General features: G+C 33.7%; 1 protein-coding gene across 1 annotated transcript in view; it reads right to left on the reverse strand.

Moving 5' to 3' along the window:
- USH2A (usherin) overlaps positions 1–15,438 on the reverse strand; it is a 797,990-nt gene that overhangs the window by 469,127 nt on the left and 313,425 nt on the right. The window lies entirely within an intron of this gene.

A 15,438-nucleotide genomic window follows, 5' to 3' on the forward strand; every position in this document is an offset into this window, starting at 1 on the left:
TGATCAGAGAGTCATAAAAATAAATGGATTTTTGACACGAGTGAAAGAAACACAGAGGATCTTGCTTAAAATATTTATGAAGTTCAAATAATCAGTTCAGTAATAGAAGTTAATATTGGAAAGACCTGCCATGAAGTGGCCTATAGAGGTAATTTCCTGATTATCACCATCCTATAACCAAATGGTTTGCAGCCTTCAGAATTCTGGGATCTTTACTGACCCTTCAGAGCGCATACCAGCCCTGCATAGGATATACAATGCTCTTTTCTCATAGAAATTTCCACAGCTTAGGAAGCAGGGGCAACATGCAATAGCCCTATGAATGATGCCTTCCCCCTACCATTACATGGCCCCATCTCCACTCTACTCAGTATCTCACATACTCAACACATACTATGGAGCTCTTGCCTTGTGTAAGGCTTTTTGCTTAATGTATTAAAACTGGTAAGAGACACAATCTCTGTTTTCAAAGAATTTCCAGTTTAGTTGAAAATATTAAATGCATATGCCTTAACAAATTATCCTGTGAGAATCAAATAAGAGCTCAAGACCATATATGAAAATCAAATAACATCTCAAGAACACAATAGTGCATAATGAATGAATACTGATTTGAGTAAAAATACAGTCAGCCAGGATAATAAAAATTTAAAGGAAGGAGATCTTCCTTCAGGCTAAGCTGGTAACCAAAAGTCCTGCATATGTGGGTGGTGGTGGACTCAGGTTCGATAGACATCAACTACCCCAGAAACCATGTCTTAAGAGAAAAACTTTAGCTAGGATTTGAAGGCAGGAAAGCAGATATCATTTGGTGAACATTGGACTGTCGTTTTTTCAACATACATCTATGGAACACTAACATTTGTTGAACTCTGCTACACGGTAAAGAAGAAAAACTAATAAGCCCATAACTGACATTGAGTTCTAGTTGAGAAAAAAGACAATTAAAAAAACAAGCAAACAAAAAAAAAAAAAACCTGTAATGCGATGTGATAAATGGTATAGGGATATATACAAAATACCTGATTAAAAGAAACTGAGGACAGTTTTAGAGAATATAATTCTTCAGCTTGTTTTCAGAGACTATGAAGGATTTGGTGGGAATTGTACAACGGCCTAGAGGTATGGAAAGTTTGAGGAAGGCTGGTTGTGAAGGAGGGAGTTAGATAAATCTGGAGAGATAGGTGAGACCCCACATCTGTACAATATGGCTTGAGAAGTTTGTATAGAAGACAAAGATGAAAAAGAATACTGTGTTCTAAGTTATTTTGAGAGTACCATTCCTTTAGTCACAACAAAGGTTAAGTTTAGGATACAGGCTTTAGACTTTCCAAGAAGGCAAATCAAATTTATCCTGGCCTTCTTGACTTCTTCGTCTCCATCTTCTACGTTTTATGCTTTTGGTCATTTTCAACAAACTTGACCTAGTGATTTTTATATCTCATTGTTACAGACTCTTTTATTCTCTTACTCCGGCCTGCTTGAACATTGTGTTCTTGCTGTCAGATTCAGGACGCAGTCCTTCCTGGCAACTCTTCCACTTCACAGAATAGAATTGTTTGCCCCAACAAATTGCTTTTCAGTAGTCAAACTCACTTGGACTCCTACTACTAGATGTATTGTTCTCTCTCATCTCCCCTAATAAGCGCGCTGAAATGATTGAGCCACCCATTTGAAACTTATCCCATAAATTAATGGAAGAAATTAAAATTTGAGTGGAGAGCAGGAACAGGATATTCAAAATTGAGACTAAGGCAACAAAATTGATGATGAAATGTAGAGAGGAGACATAACTTAGTTACACAGAAGAGAGATGAGTGCTGTGCTTTGGGAGAATAAGACACGGACAGACAAATAACTGAATTAATACTTGAAAGGATAAACTCTATACATTTCAGGAAAGGCACATTAAGTCATATTGATATGAGGTGATGGTGTGGGGCGAAATGGTCCATTCTTTTCACCAATTATTGAGGAAAATGGAGTATTAATAACAGAAATAGAAACGTCAGGTAAGGAAGGAAATCTGGGGTTAGGAATTCTTTTTAGTTTTAGGCATACTGAACTTATGATGCAGAAAACTCTATCTGCCATTTGGAAATGAGAATCTAAATCTCAGAAGAGAAGATGGTGCCAGGAAAATAAATTGGCAATCACCTATCAAAAGCCATGTCTAAGAGACAGATTGTAGAGAAACAACAAGAGCCTTTAATGGAAATGTCTACATTTAAGAAAAGAAAAAAATAAGGGCAAGAATAAAGTTAGATCAAGATAATATTGTAAAATGGAAGCCTAGATAGGAGGGAACTTTGAGGAGGCAAGGTTAGTTAACTGTGTTAACACTTCCAATAGGTCCAGAGTAATTAGAACTGAAGAAAAGCTTATGGAGTCGGTAATGACATAATCTTTTTCAGTTGAGTAGAATGGACAGACTCTTGACTGCTGGGTGATGAGAACTGAGGAAATGAATGAGTAGAAGGTGGTGACAGAACACGAATTAGAAAAATCTGATAGAGAAAGAAATGGGAGACATAGAAATTAATTATTAGGGTAGACCAGGGAGATAAAAGAAGGAAGCATCTGCCAGCAGAAACATAGACATAAAGTCTGGTCTACAACCTGAGCAAAGAACAATTATATTTCTACCAACTCTTTTCTTCTCTTAAGCTTTTCTCCCTATGGTTCAGAGTAACACTACTCGGGAAATCTTATCTTTCTGTCACCATTTTTCTGTGATATTTGGTATCATACATTATAATAAAACCTATTCCTATAAATTACACAGCTTGAGGTTATTTCACAAAAATAGCTATAATTTGAAACATGAAGATAGCAAAACTCTCTACTAGTGTGTTGGAGTCATCTATGTGGCAGTAGAGAGGAGAATAAAAGCATGGAATTGGGTATTGGGAAGATACCAGTAATTGCTCAATCTGGGAAGACAACTACTTCTCTTTAATTCAAGAGAAATCTGACGAATGAAAATAAATCAGTAAGAATTACAGGAATATTTAGACAAGATATACTTGGGAATCTCATAAAAATTATGCACTATTTAAGAAATATGCAAGTGCATGTGTTTTTCTAAAATATATTATTTAATTTTCAAGTTTTACGCTTATATGAGAAAACGCACTGCTAGTACAACTAAAATATAATACTTTACACAGATCGAGGAAAATTTCTTGTAAGAAGGGAAGCTATAGTATAAAAAAAGGCAATTGGATTTGATGGTGTATGTGAGACTTTCCCACAGCTTTTTAAAATAATTTAATCTTCTCTTTTTTTCTCTTTACATTGCCGAAATAAATAATGAATGATTGTCTTTTGCACAAACTCTATGAAGAAATTAAAAATGCACGCATTCACTGAAACATCATATTCTTGACAATTAATTATTGCCATAGATATAGATACATTCTATCTTTTGAGCCAAATGCTGAAATCATGTAATCAATTCTTTAAATGAACTTAATAAAAAAAGAATATATCTAAATATAAACATAATCTTTTTTTTTTTTTTTTTTTTTTTTTTTTTTTTTTTTTTTGAGACGGAGTCTCGCTCTGTCACCCAGGCTGGAGTGCAGTGGCCGGATCTCAGCTCACAGCAAGCTCCGCCTCCCGGGTTTACACCATTCTCCCGCCTCAGCCTCCCGAGTAGCTGGGACTACAGGCGCCCGCCACCTCGCCCGGCTAGTTTTTTGTATTTTTTAGTAGAGACGGGGTTTCACCGTGTTAGCCAGGATGGTCTCGATTTCCTGACCTCGTGATCCGCCCGTCTCGGCCTCCCAAAGTGCTGGGATTACAGGCTTGAGCCACCGCGCCCGGCCAAACATAATCTTTTAATTAACATATAAAACTTTTTTTTTTTTTTTTTTTTTTTTTGAGACAGAGTCTCGCTCTGTCGCCCAGGCTGGAGTGCAGTGGCCGGATCTCAGCTCACTGCAAGCTCCGCCTCCCGGGTTTACGCCATTCTCCTGCCTCAGCCTCCCAAGTAGCTGGGACTACAGGCGCCCGCCACCTCGCCCGGCTAGTTTTTTGTATTTTTTTTTTTTAGTAGAGACAGGGTTTCACCATATTAGCCAGGATGGTCTCGATCTCCTGACTTCGTGATCTGCCCATCTAGGCCTCCCAAAGGGCTGGGATTACAGGCTTGAGCCACTGCGCCCAGGCTATATAAAACATTTTAAAGAAAATATTATTGACTCTACCATGAGACAGAGTGGTAACATGCATAACTACTCCAAATTATTAACACTCTCTTTTCCTATGAGAAGATTATGTATTTACAGATTCCTAACTCTTGATTTAGGCTTAGTGATGTGACTTGTGTTGGCCAAAGAAATGAAAGCGGACATGTGGTGTGCACAGGAGAGCAGAAATTTTAATACAGCTGTGTAGTTGAGCTTGTCTTCCTCTCTGCCTCATTAATGTATTTTCATCCCAGGCCCAGGAAAAAGAAGAGTTGTGGATCAGAGCCCAGCAGTGCCAAAATATTTTTTGCTTTTAATGTTTGTGTTAAGCTGAAATACTGATTAAAATGGGCAGACAAGTGAAAATTATACTTTTCTCACTTGCTGAAATTTAGATTTTAATTTTCAAAAAATGAGACAGAAAGGAAATGTTCTAAAGTTCAGTTTTTTTGTTTCTAGTGTTTAAATAATACAGCATTTCATGCATCTCTATATTTATTCATTCATTCAAGAAATATTTAAGGAACACATACTTTGTACAAATGGTATACATGAGATGTGTAAAATAAACTTACATCCATGGCCTAACATTCTAAAAATATACAAAATCCAAGTTCTACATGGAAATATTTAACTTTCAAGTAAGAGGGTTTGCAAGTTTCAAATTTAATCATAAAAATCGTACACTGTTGGGGCCATGGATTAGGCAAATAATTGTTAAACAATAAATGTGAAGCTATAACAGAAAGGGAAAAGTTGATAAATTAGACCATGTTAGAATTAGCAACTTTTGGCTAGCAAAAGGTGGAAATAAGAGAATGAAAAGACAAACGATATAGTGAGAAAAGATATTTGCAATACATATATCTGATACCAAGATACATAGCCAGAAAAAACATATGAAAAAGATGGTCGCTATCATTAGTCATCTGAGAAACGCAAAATGAAATGCAATACCACTAAATATCCATTAGAATGGCTAAAATGAAAAGGAAACACAAAGTGTAGCCAAATATGTTCAACTACACGTATATATTACATATAACTATATTTTTATATATAATATTAAATAAATAAGTAAAATGTTAAGTTTATAATGTATAACGTAATAATATCTATACATGCAGCATTCATAAACTATTAGTCGGAGTGTATAACCTCTTTTAAAAACTGACAGTATTTATTAAGTTATCCTTGTGGGCCGGCCGTGGTGGCTCACGCCTGTAATCCCAACAATTTGGGAGGCCGAGGTGGGCGGATCACGAGGTCAGGAGATCGAGACCATCCTGGCTAACATGGTGAAACCCCGTCTCTACTAAAAATACAAAAATTAGTTGTGTGTGGTGGCGGGCACCTTTAGTCCCAGCTACTCTGGAGGCTGAGGCAGGAGAATGGCATGAACCTGGGAGGCGGAGCTTGCAGTGAGCCAAGATTGTGCCACTGCACCCCAGCCTGAGCGACAGAGTGAGACTCCTTCTCAAAAAAAAAAAAAGCTATCCTTGTATCTTTTGATGTGTATCTTTTTATCCAACCGTTCTACTCTTGGCTCCATATCCAGCCCCACCCAAATGCATAGGGTCAAAAGATATACAAGTATGTTTATAGCAAGACCTTTTATTACACCTTCAAACCGAAACATACACACATGTCACTCAACTGTACAAACAAATATAGCAATGAGAATGAACAACTGTATACATGAATCTCACAAATATGGATTGTGTAAGAGACACTAAGAACACAGGAATATATACTGTATAATCCCATTTATATCAAGTTCAAAACCAGACAAAAATCCATCTATGATGTTAGAAGTCAGGATAGAGGTAATCCTGGCTGGGATTTAGAAAGGGCACAAGGCAGGCCCACTGGGGGCCCTGTAGTCTTCTATTTGTACTGTGGGTGCTGGGTACTCAGGGCTGTCCAGGTTATAAAAATGGGTCAACCTGTGCATTGCTACTTTTTGCACTTTTCTGTATGTGTGTTAGACTTCAACACAAATATTTTTCAAAAACCAAATGTGTCTCTCTTGAACTAAGAAACGTAAAAAGCCATCCAAAAGCTTTTATTCTAGTCAACTTAACTTTGTTATTGCAGATACAGGAAAATGTAAGACATTTCAAAATGATTGGAAATTGTCAGGTAATAGCCATACAAAGGTATTGTAAGAACAAAAAGAAATAAAGAACTAATACATTTCGGCTGATGAAAATTTTGCCTTCCAAAATCCAAATCAAGAGAAGGAACCTGAAATATAAGTTCCTAGTATGAATGAAAAAGTTGCTAAAAAGTTACTATAAATTGTTTAAATCTTTGATCAGAAATTTAAATTCTTAGAATTGACATGTAGAATATGTTAAAAAATCCTACAACTCAATAAAAAGCCAAGCAACCCAATGGAAAATGAGCAAAACGTCTAAACAATCACTTGACTAAAAATTCTGATATGCAAATAACCAAGGCTCACAAGAAAGATGTTCAGTGTCATCATTCATCGGGGAAATGCAAATTAAAACTACTATGAGACACATCTCTGTACCCACTAGAATGGCTAAAATTAAAAACACAAAATTCTGCTGAACAGGTGATGAAATGAAAACTCTCATACATTGCTAATGTAAATGCAAAACTAAACAATCATTTTGGAAAGCTGCTTGGCATATTCTAAGTTAGACATATACCTAGCCTAATCCGGTCTTTGACTTACCTTTTCATTTTCTTAATATTTTTGATGAAGTTGAATTTATCATTTGTTAATGGTTAGCACTTTGTACCTTGTCTGAGAAATCTTTACCAACACCAAGATGATCAAAAATATTTTCTCATTTTTCTTCTAGAAGCTTTATAATTCCAGCTTTTATTTGTTAGGTCTATGAATCCATCTCAAATTAAATTGTATGAATGATGTGAGGTGGGAGTCAGGCTTTATTTTTTTTTTGACTACTACACACTATACAATACTATGTTGAAAAGATTGTACTCTCCCCATCGAATTGTCTTAGCTCCCTCAAATTTTAATTGACATTGGAAGTCTGAGTCTATTTCTGATTAATTTGCCAGTACTTACACAAATACTATAAAGCCTGAATTATTATGGCTTTATTTTAAATCTTGAAATAAGATGACTAAGTTGGCCAATTTTTAAATACGTTATTCAATAGTATTTTGGATATTCCAGGTCTCATGCATATTCTTTCAACTTGTAGAATCAACTTGGGAATTTCTTCATAAAAAACTTGCTTGAATTTTGATTGGAATTACATTAAATGAATAAATCGACTTCAAGAAAATGGCTATTTTAACAATATCTTGTTTTTCATCCACAAACATGATAAATCTTCATCTATTTAGGCTTACATTGATTTTTCTAAGTTATGTTTTATAGCTTTGACTATACAAATATTTCCATTTATTTTGTTAAATTTAAGTGCTTTTTTGAATATTCTTCTAAATCCAATTTTATTTGTTTAAATTGTTTATTGTTAGTGTATGTTCAATTAATTTTATTTATATTAATGTTGTATTCTGCAATCTTTCTAAGTTCATTTATTAGTTTTAACACTTTTTTGAGGATTGTTTAAAGCATTTACATACAAAATTATGTCGATGACAAATAAATACATTTTCTTTTCCTTTTCAATATTTATGACTTTTATGTTACAGTATTGTTTTAGCAGTGGCTAAAACTACTGATAAAGTTTGAACGAAAACTTGATCCCTATCTGAAAAGCAAAACATGCACTATTTCACATATATATATATATATATATATATATATGGCCTATTTTATGGCCCAGCATATTAGCATATTAGCTGTAGAATATTTGTAGTGTACATTTCATATATACATATATATACACACACATATGTACACACACACATATATATATGTATATATATTCTGTAGAATATTTGTAGTGGTCCTTTATCTCTCCTGTACTTAGTATGCTGAAAGTTTCCTTATGAGTAGGTATAAAATTTTGTAAAATGTTTTCCAACTCTATTGAGATATATGATATTTTTCTATACTATTACCTCTATTAATGTGGTAAATCATATTGATAGATTTTTTAAATTAATCCAAAATATTTCTCTCTCTCTCTTCCTCTCCTGTTCTCTCTCCTCCTCCTTCTCTCCCCTTACCACTCTCCACTCCCCAACACCCATCATTCTTGCAAACCAATTCTGGGCTTTGCTTTCTGTTTCTATTTCATTGATATCCAATTTTGTCTTTTATTATTATTATTATTTCTTATTACTTCGTGCTTAATTTGTTATTTTTTGCCTGTTTTAAGAAGCAGCTTAGGAAAGTTTGGACTTTTTTCTTCTAAGATAACCATTTAACCCATACATTTCTCTCCAGGCATTACTTGAGGTGCATGCCAAAAAGCTCATGTTATACTTTATATTTTAATTGTTAAAAAAAATCCCTTTTTCTTAATTGGTAGAGCATTTAGGAATGTGTTAATTTGAAGTACTTAGAAAATTTCCAGACAGCATTATCAGATTGATTTCTAATTTAATTCTATGTAAACAGAGAATATACTCTGACTTCAACTTTTGAAATATATTAAGACTCTTTTATGGCCCAGCATATTACCTGTAGAATATTTGTAGTGTATATACTTTCAAATGTACATACTTTCCATGTACATTTGAAAAACAATAGCTATTTTCCAGTTTTGTATAAAATGTACAATAACTATCACTTAAGTTTGTTGATAGTGTGTTTTATTTTTCTGTATTTTTACCGATTTTTATCAACTTCTTTTATTAAGTACTAAGAAAGTCATTTAAAAATCTTGAGGGCCGGGCGCTGTGGCTCAAGCCTGTAATCCCAGCACTTTGGGAGGCCGAGACGGGCGGATCACAAGGTCAGGAGATCGAGACCATCCTGGCTAACACGGTGAAACCCCGTCTCTACTAAAAGATACAAAAAATTAGCCGGGCGAGGTGGCGGGCGCCTGTAGTCCCAGCTACTCTGGAGGCTGAGGCAGGAGAATGGCGTGAACCCGGGAGGCGGAGCTTGCAGTGAGCCGAGATCGCACCACTGCACTCCAGCCTGGGCTACAGAGCAAGACTCCGTCTCAAAAAAAAAAAAAAAAAAAAAATTCTTGAGGTATGGGAGAGAATTTGTCTGTTTTGTCCTTTAGTTTGTAAACTTCTGCTTTATGTATTTTGAAACTCTATTACTACATATAAGCACATTTAGGATAATTTCTTCTTAATCAATTGACTATCATTACAAAATGTCTATTTAGTAATATTACTGGTCTTAAAGGTTATTTTGGCTGATATAAATATCACCACTACCATTTTCTTATGATAAATGTTTCATGGTTTATTTTTTCCATCCTTTTGCTTTTAAGCGATTTATGTTTTTGTACTTAAAGTGTGTTTCTTGTACACACTTTATGAGTCTTGCTCATTTAGCCAGGTTAATAATGTATTCTTTTTTATTACTGTGTTATGTGCATTTATATTCAACATAATTATTAATATGTTTCTAACTTAATTTTACCATCTTGCTATTTGAATTCTCTCTTTTCTTACTTTCTTCTTCTACTTTTTTTTTTTTTTTTTTTTTTTTTTTTTTTTTTGCATTTGCTCTTTACTCCTTTGCTGTGCCTTCCCTATCTTGTTATGGATTAGAGGAGTTACCTTAACATTCCATTTCGCTACCTTTTTCATCTCCCTAGCTAGACTTTTTAAAACGGCTCTCTAAGGATCATCATATGTATTCTTAACTCGCATACTATCACAAATTAACATTATACTTCTTCACATATAAGAGTCTTACAGCAACATACTCTCCATTTACTCTTGTCCAATTATTTATTTTTTCATACAGTTTAATTTCATATATGTTGTAAACTGCAGAATATATTTAAATTTCTTGTTTTCACTAATCTAATGTCTTCAAAAGAATTTTTAATAATATTTTCTGTTTATTCATATTTTTAATTTCCATTTTCCTTCATCCTTTCCTCACATTTATGATTGGTATTTTTTTAGCCTAAAAATGTTTTAGCACTTCTTGTAATACAAGACTATTCATGATATAGTAACTCATTTATTTAATCTAAAAATGTCTTTCAAATTATTTTTGAACAATATGAATAACAGTGAAATTCTCAAATTTCACTGAATATAGAATTGAGATTGGTGTTTTAAAGTTTCTAAAGATATTCTATTATCTTCTAGCCTCAGTTATTTTTGACGAAATGTTAGCATTCATTCCTTTCATTGTTCTCTTCTACGCAGTGTCTTTTTCCTTTTCTCTAGTTGATTTTAAGGTTTTTATTTCCTTAATCTTTTTTTTAGTAATTGGACTGTGAGTATATAATATGTGGTTGTAGTATATTTATTCTAATTGGAATTCATTGAGCTTCTTGCATTTTTAGGTTGTTTCATCATCAAATTTGAATATTTAGCATCAGTTATTTCTTCAAATATTTTTCTGCCTATTTGTTCTTCCTGGAACCCACATCTCCATGCATGTTAAATCTGCTGATACTATTCCACATGTTATCGATCTGTTTATTTTTTCCAACCTGTTTTTCTCTTTATTTTTGTTTGGTTACTTCATAATGGTATGTGTTTAAATTCATTAATCTTTTATTCTGCACTCACCAATTTGCTATTATACTTATCCAATAAAGTTTTTATTGTAAATTTATACTTTTCAGATCTAGAATTTCCATTTTATTTCTTCTTAGAGCTATCATTTATCTCTTAAAATATTTTATCTTTTCACCCATTATATGAATTTTACCTTTTTTTAATGTTTACAATATTTGCTTTAAATTATTTGCTTTCTCATTACAGTAATTTGGCAATCTGTGGATATATTTCTACTGACTATGTAGAACTGAAGTTGAGCTTTAATTATATTTAGTTCACCTGTGTTTAGCTCAACCTTCGACCATTGGTGATGCCACCTTTTGGATCTTATCCATATTTGAGCTATTAGGGGACTTGGCTGGGATTATAAATATTTTTGGTTCATATTTGGATTAAATTTCTTCATAATTCTGGAATCCAATCATGGCAAGATTTCATAGAAATCCACTTCTAGGGCTTCTTCAACTGACATTATCTTGGCAAAATTCAAGTGTGGAGGATAATAGTGGAATCTGGGACTGAGCTACTTGCTTTGGCATTTATACTTCTAGATCTCATTTCATCTTACTAGGCCACATTGTTGTCTAAGGGTCGATGGTTTCCCCTTGACCTTTAAAATTCTCCCCATCTACAGTAGCATACTCCTCCACTATCTGAACAAGTGCTTAGACTCAGATATGGAAACTGCCACAGCACTCTGATCACCTATGATGCACTTATTTCTTCCTAAAATTCAGTTCAGCCAGGGTTTTCTACATTGCTTCTCCTTGATAGCCTCATAGACAGAGATATTTACTTAGTCTGGTGTTTCTTGTTGTTACCATGAAAGTGAAGTTCTTTCTCACTCTTCTACATCCCAGTTTCAAACAGAAGTTTCTAATTACTTTGTGAGTATCTTTGTGAGAACATGAATGCAATTGTTTTATATATATTTCTCTTGACTCCAGTCAATTTGTAGATTGTTCAACTGGTTCTATATTTTCAATGGATTATCTTGGATTTTACAGGAAATATTATCAGAAAATAATAATTATCTGATCAATTTATGTCCAACTTTTAAACTCCTATTTCTTGTTGCATTAATTGGACCTCTGCAACAGTGATAAGTGACAGCAGTGATAAATTCTTCTCTTTTTAATGCTATTTTATGTTTTGTAAAAATTGACATATTTATCTACATATTTGTTCAATTGTCTAATCATCTTCATATTCAAGATTTTTTTCTTGTAAATTCTGAATCTCTCTTACTTAAAAATATACCTGTATTTTCCAAATGTATTCTTCATATAGATGATTATATTCTCTTAAGAATTTTTCAAAAATTTAGGATAGCCCTTAAGCCAGACATTTTCTCTTTTTAGCCTTCAATAACAAGGTTAACAATTTTTTACTTTAGGAACAGATATTAATCCATGGGTTTAGAAAAGTCAATCAAGTATTATATGAAGTTAAAAATAACAAAAACAAAACAAAACAAAAACCCAGCCAGGCACAGTTGCATATGCCTATAGTCTCAGTTATTTGAGAACCCAAGGCAGGAAGATGGCTTGAACCAAGGAGTTTGAGTCTAGCCTGGGCAAGATAGTGACATAGTGGAACTCTGTCTCTAAAACAAAACAAAACAAAAACTAACAACAAATAGTAGTTAACTTTTAGCAGGAATTTTAAAAAATTGATTAATGAAAGGAAGAAATGAAAACATCAACCTACATTAAAATATAAAACTAGAGAAAATAAACAGTAGACAATAACTTAAAGATACATCAGTTCCATTAACTTGCCTTTGCTTTCACCAAAATACATGTTTGCTGTGAATAATAAAAATAAACAAGAAAGACATAATACTTATTTTAAGGGAAACCCGTTCTATAGTAGTAGAAGTATTTGTATTCAAATGAGTACAAAATATTATAAAGACCCAGTACACAAGGGATATGTAATCTACAAGTATAAAATAGCAAAAAAGTGATGAATTTTGTTGAAATGAGAACAAAATGATATACAGAAAAAGTTCACAGAAGCTGTGATGGTTAAACTGGACTGTGAAGAATGAATTAAAATTCAGAGGGTGCACAATGAAGTGAAGGGCATTACAGGGCATCAATAAATAAATATTCATAGAAAGGAAGAAATTACAGTCAAAGAGAAAGCACTTTCTTGAAACTACTACCACCACCAGACTATCTATTTCTTGTTGATATTTGTAACTACCTGTATCTGGCCGGGCGTGGTGGCTCATGCCTGTAATCTCAGCACTTTGGGAGGTCGAGGCAGGGGGATCACTTTAGGTCAGGAGTTCAAGACCATCCTAGTCAACACAGTGAAACCTTATCTCTATCAAAAATACAAATATTAGTTGGGTATGTTGGCACACCTGTAATCCCAACTACTCAGGCGGCTGAGGCAAGAGAATCACTTGAACCCTGGAGGCAGAGGTTGGAGGTTGCAGTGAGCCGAAATTGTGCCACTGCACTCTAGCCTGGGTGGCACAGTGAGACTACATCTCAAAAAAACAAACAAACAAACAAAAAACTACCTGTATCTGCAGTCAGTCTACTATTCCCTGTTTAGATCATAGAAGGAAGTACCAAACTAAAGTGTTGAGGCGAAGATGAAAGGTGTCAGAATCTGGTGCTATCGCTAAATTCTCCTTCTTCAGATACATTAACCAAATCCATTGATCTCAATCCTAAGGATATGACAGACAATACATTATTCAAATCCTACTAGGAAACACATTAAATAAATGAGTAGAGCTTACGGATCTAAAGCATGTTCTTTGACTCATATTCAACAGAAAATTCCAATATTATAATCAGAATGATATGACTCAGTTTTTAAAAATCTATCAGAAACTTTAAAAAATGCTTTATTAAACTAGTAGAATAGTAGTCAAAGATGTATAAATAACTGCTGAAAAACAAGACAAACAAAATATGCCAATACAATACTCAAACTATACGTTTTTCAGGAAACTAGAGTATGGAAAATATAGTATGCATAGGCTCCTGAAACTAAAAGAAAATTTTCACATAAAATGATTTCTTCTATTAGCTGGGTATTTTCTTATTCTTGCACACATGAAGACAGCAGAAACCCCCTTGGTTTCATTATCAAATATCCCTTCAGCTTCGTTCCTACTCAATCCAATTGCTCAGAGATGCATTTCCAGTGCCTAGTTAGTGCATTAGGGAATGTAAAAGTTCATTTTCATATAGAAATAACTCTGGCTATATAGTTTAATTTAAATTATGCAAAACAGTTCCTAAATTAGAAAAACTTTTTCTTTTTACTTGACTGCCATTAGGTGGTGCTAGAAATGTCTCCATTCATAAAATATTTATGGCTAACCAGCTCTATAAATACATGAATAACAAAATCTCCATTGGTTATACTTGACAAAAGAACAGTTGAAAACTAACCTGAAAATATGAGTGCCCTGGAATGAATCCCCAAACATTCCTTAGAATACGAAAGTTGTGTTATCATACTATTTAAACATGTATTTTTCTTCCTTTTGAAAATTAAATTTTTTTCAGTTGCTTACTATAAAATAATTCAATAAATATTAGATTAGCATTCTAAAAATTACAATGGAAGTATAGATTAGGATAAAAGGTAGGGAAATACCTGAGGAAAAAAAAAAACAAGAATAATGTGCTTTCATGTACAACAAGTGTTGAGCAATGATTTCATTCTCATCAGTATAAAACAAAGAAATGTGTTTTACAAAAACTTTTATTTTAGGTTCTGGGGTACATGTGAAGGTTTTTTACATACATGAATTCATGTCATGGAGGTTCGACGAACAGATTATTTCATTATCCAAGAATTAAGCCCAATCCCCAATGTTTTCTGCTCCTCTCCCTTCTCCCTCCCTTCACCCTCAAATAGACCCCAGGGTCTGTTGTTCCTTTGTGTTCACAAGTTCTCATCATTTAACTCGCACTTATAAGTGAGAACATGCAGTATTTAGGTTTCTGTTCCTGCATTAGTTTGTTAAGGATAATGGCCTCCAGCTGTATGCTCCTTCAAAAGACATGATCTTGCTCTTTTTCATGTCTGCATGGTATCTCATGCTGTATATTTACCACATTTTCTTTATCTAATCTGTCATTGATGGGCATTTAAGTTAATTCTGTGTCCTTGCTATTGTAAATAGTGCTGCAGTGAACACCCGTGAGCATGTGTCATTATGGTAGAATGATTTATATTCTTCTGGGTATATATCCAGTAATGGGATTGCTGGGTCAAATGGTAGTTCTGCTTTTAGATCAAAGAACGTTTTCTTTCATCTTTTGAAATAATTCCCCATTCCTTTCTTGGAGCAATTAAAATCTGTAGCTGTCTAAATGTGACCCTTATAAGGACTGAGCATGCTTTCCAACCTCCAAATGATTAAAAAAAAAAAAAAAAAAAAAAAAAAAAAGAAATAAAGTAATATCCACCAGATACTTTATGAAACACATATACATGCTATAGTTCTCATTTCCTGAACAGAATAGCCCATAGGTTCCTACTCTTAAATGGAGATACTGAACTGCATGATCGCTAAAATCTGTAGTAGTGTCTGAATTTATAAATTAATGAAGTGAAATTGTCATCTAACCGCCTTTTCATT

The sequence above is a fragment of the Macaca mulatta genome, chromosome 1 (genome assembly GCF_049350105.2).
Source record: "Macaca mulatta isolate MMU2019108-1 chromosome 1, T2T-MMU8v2.0, whole genome shotgun sequence".
NCBI lineage: Eukaryota > Metazoa > Chordata > Mammalia > Primates > Cercopithecidae > Macaca > Macaca mulatta.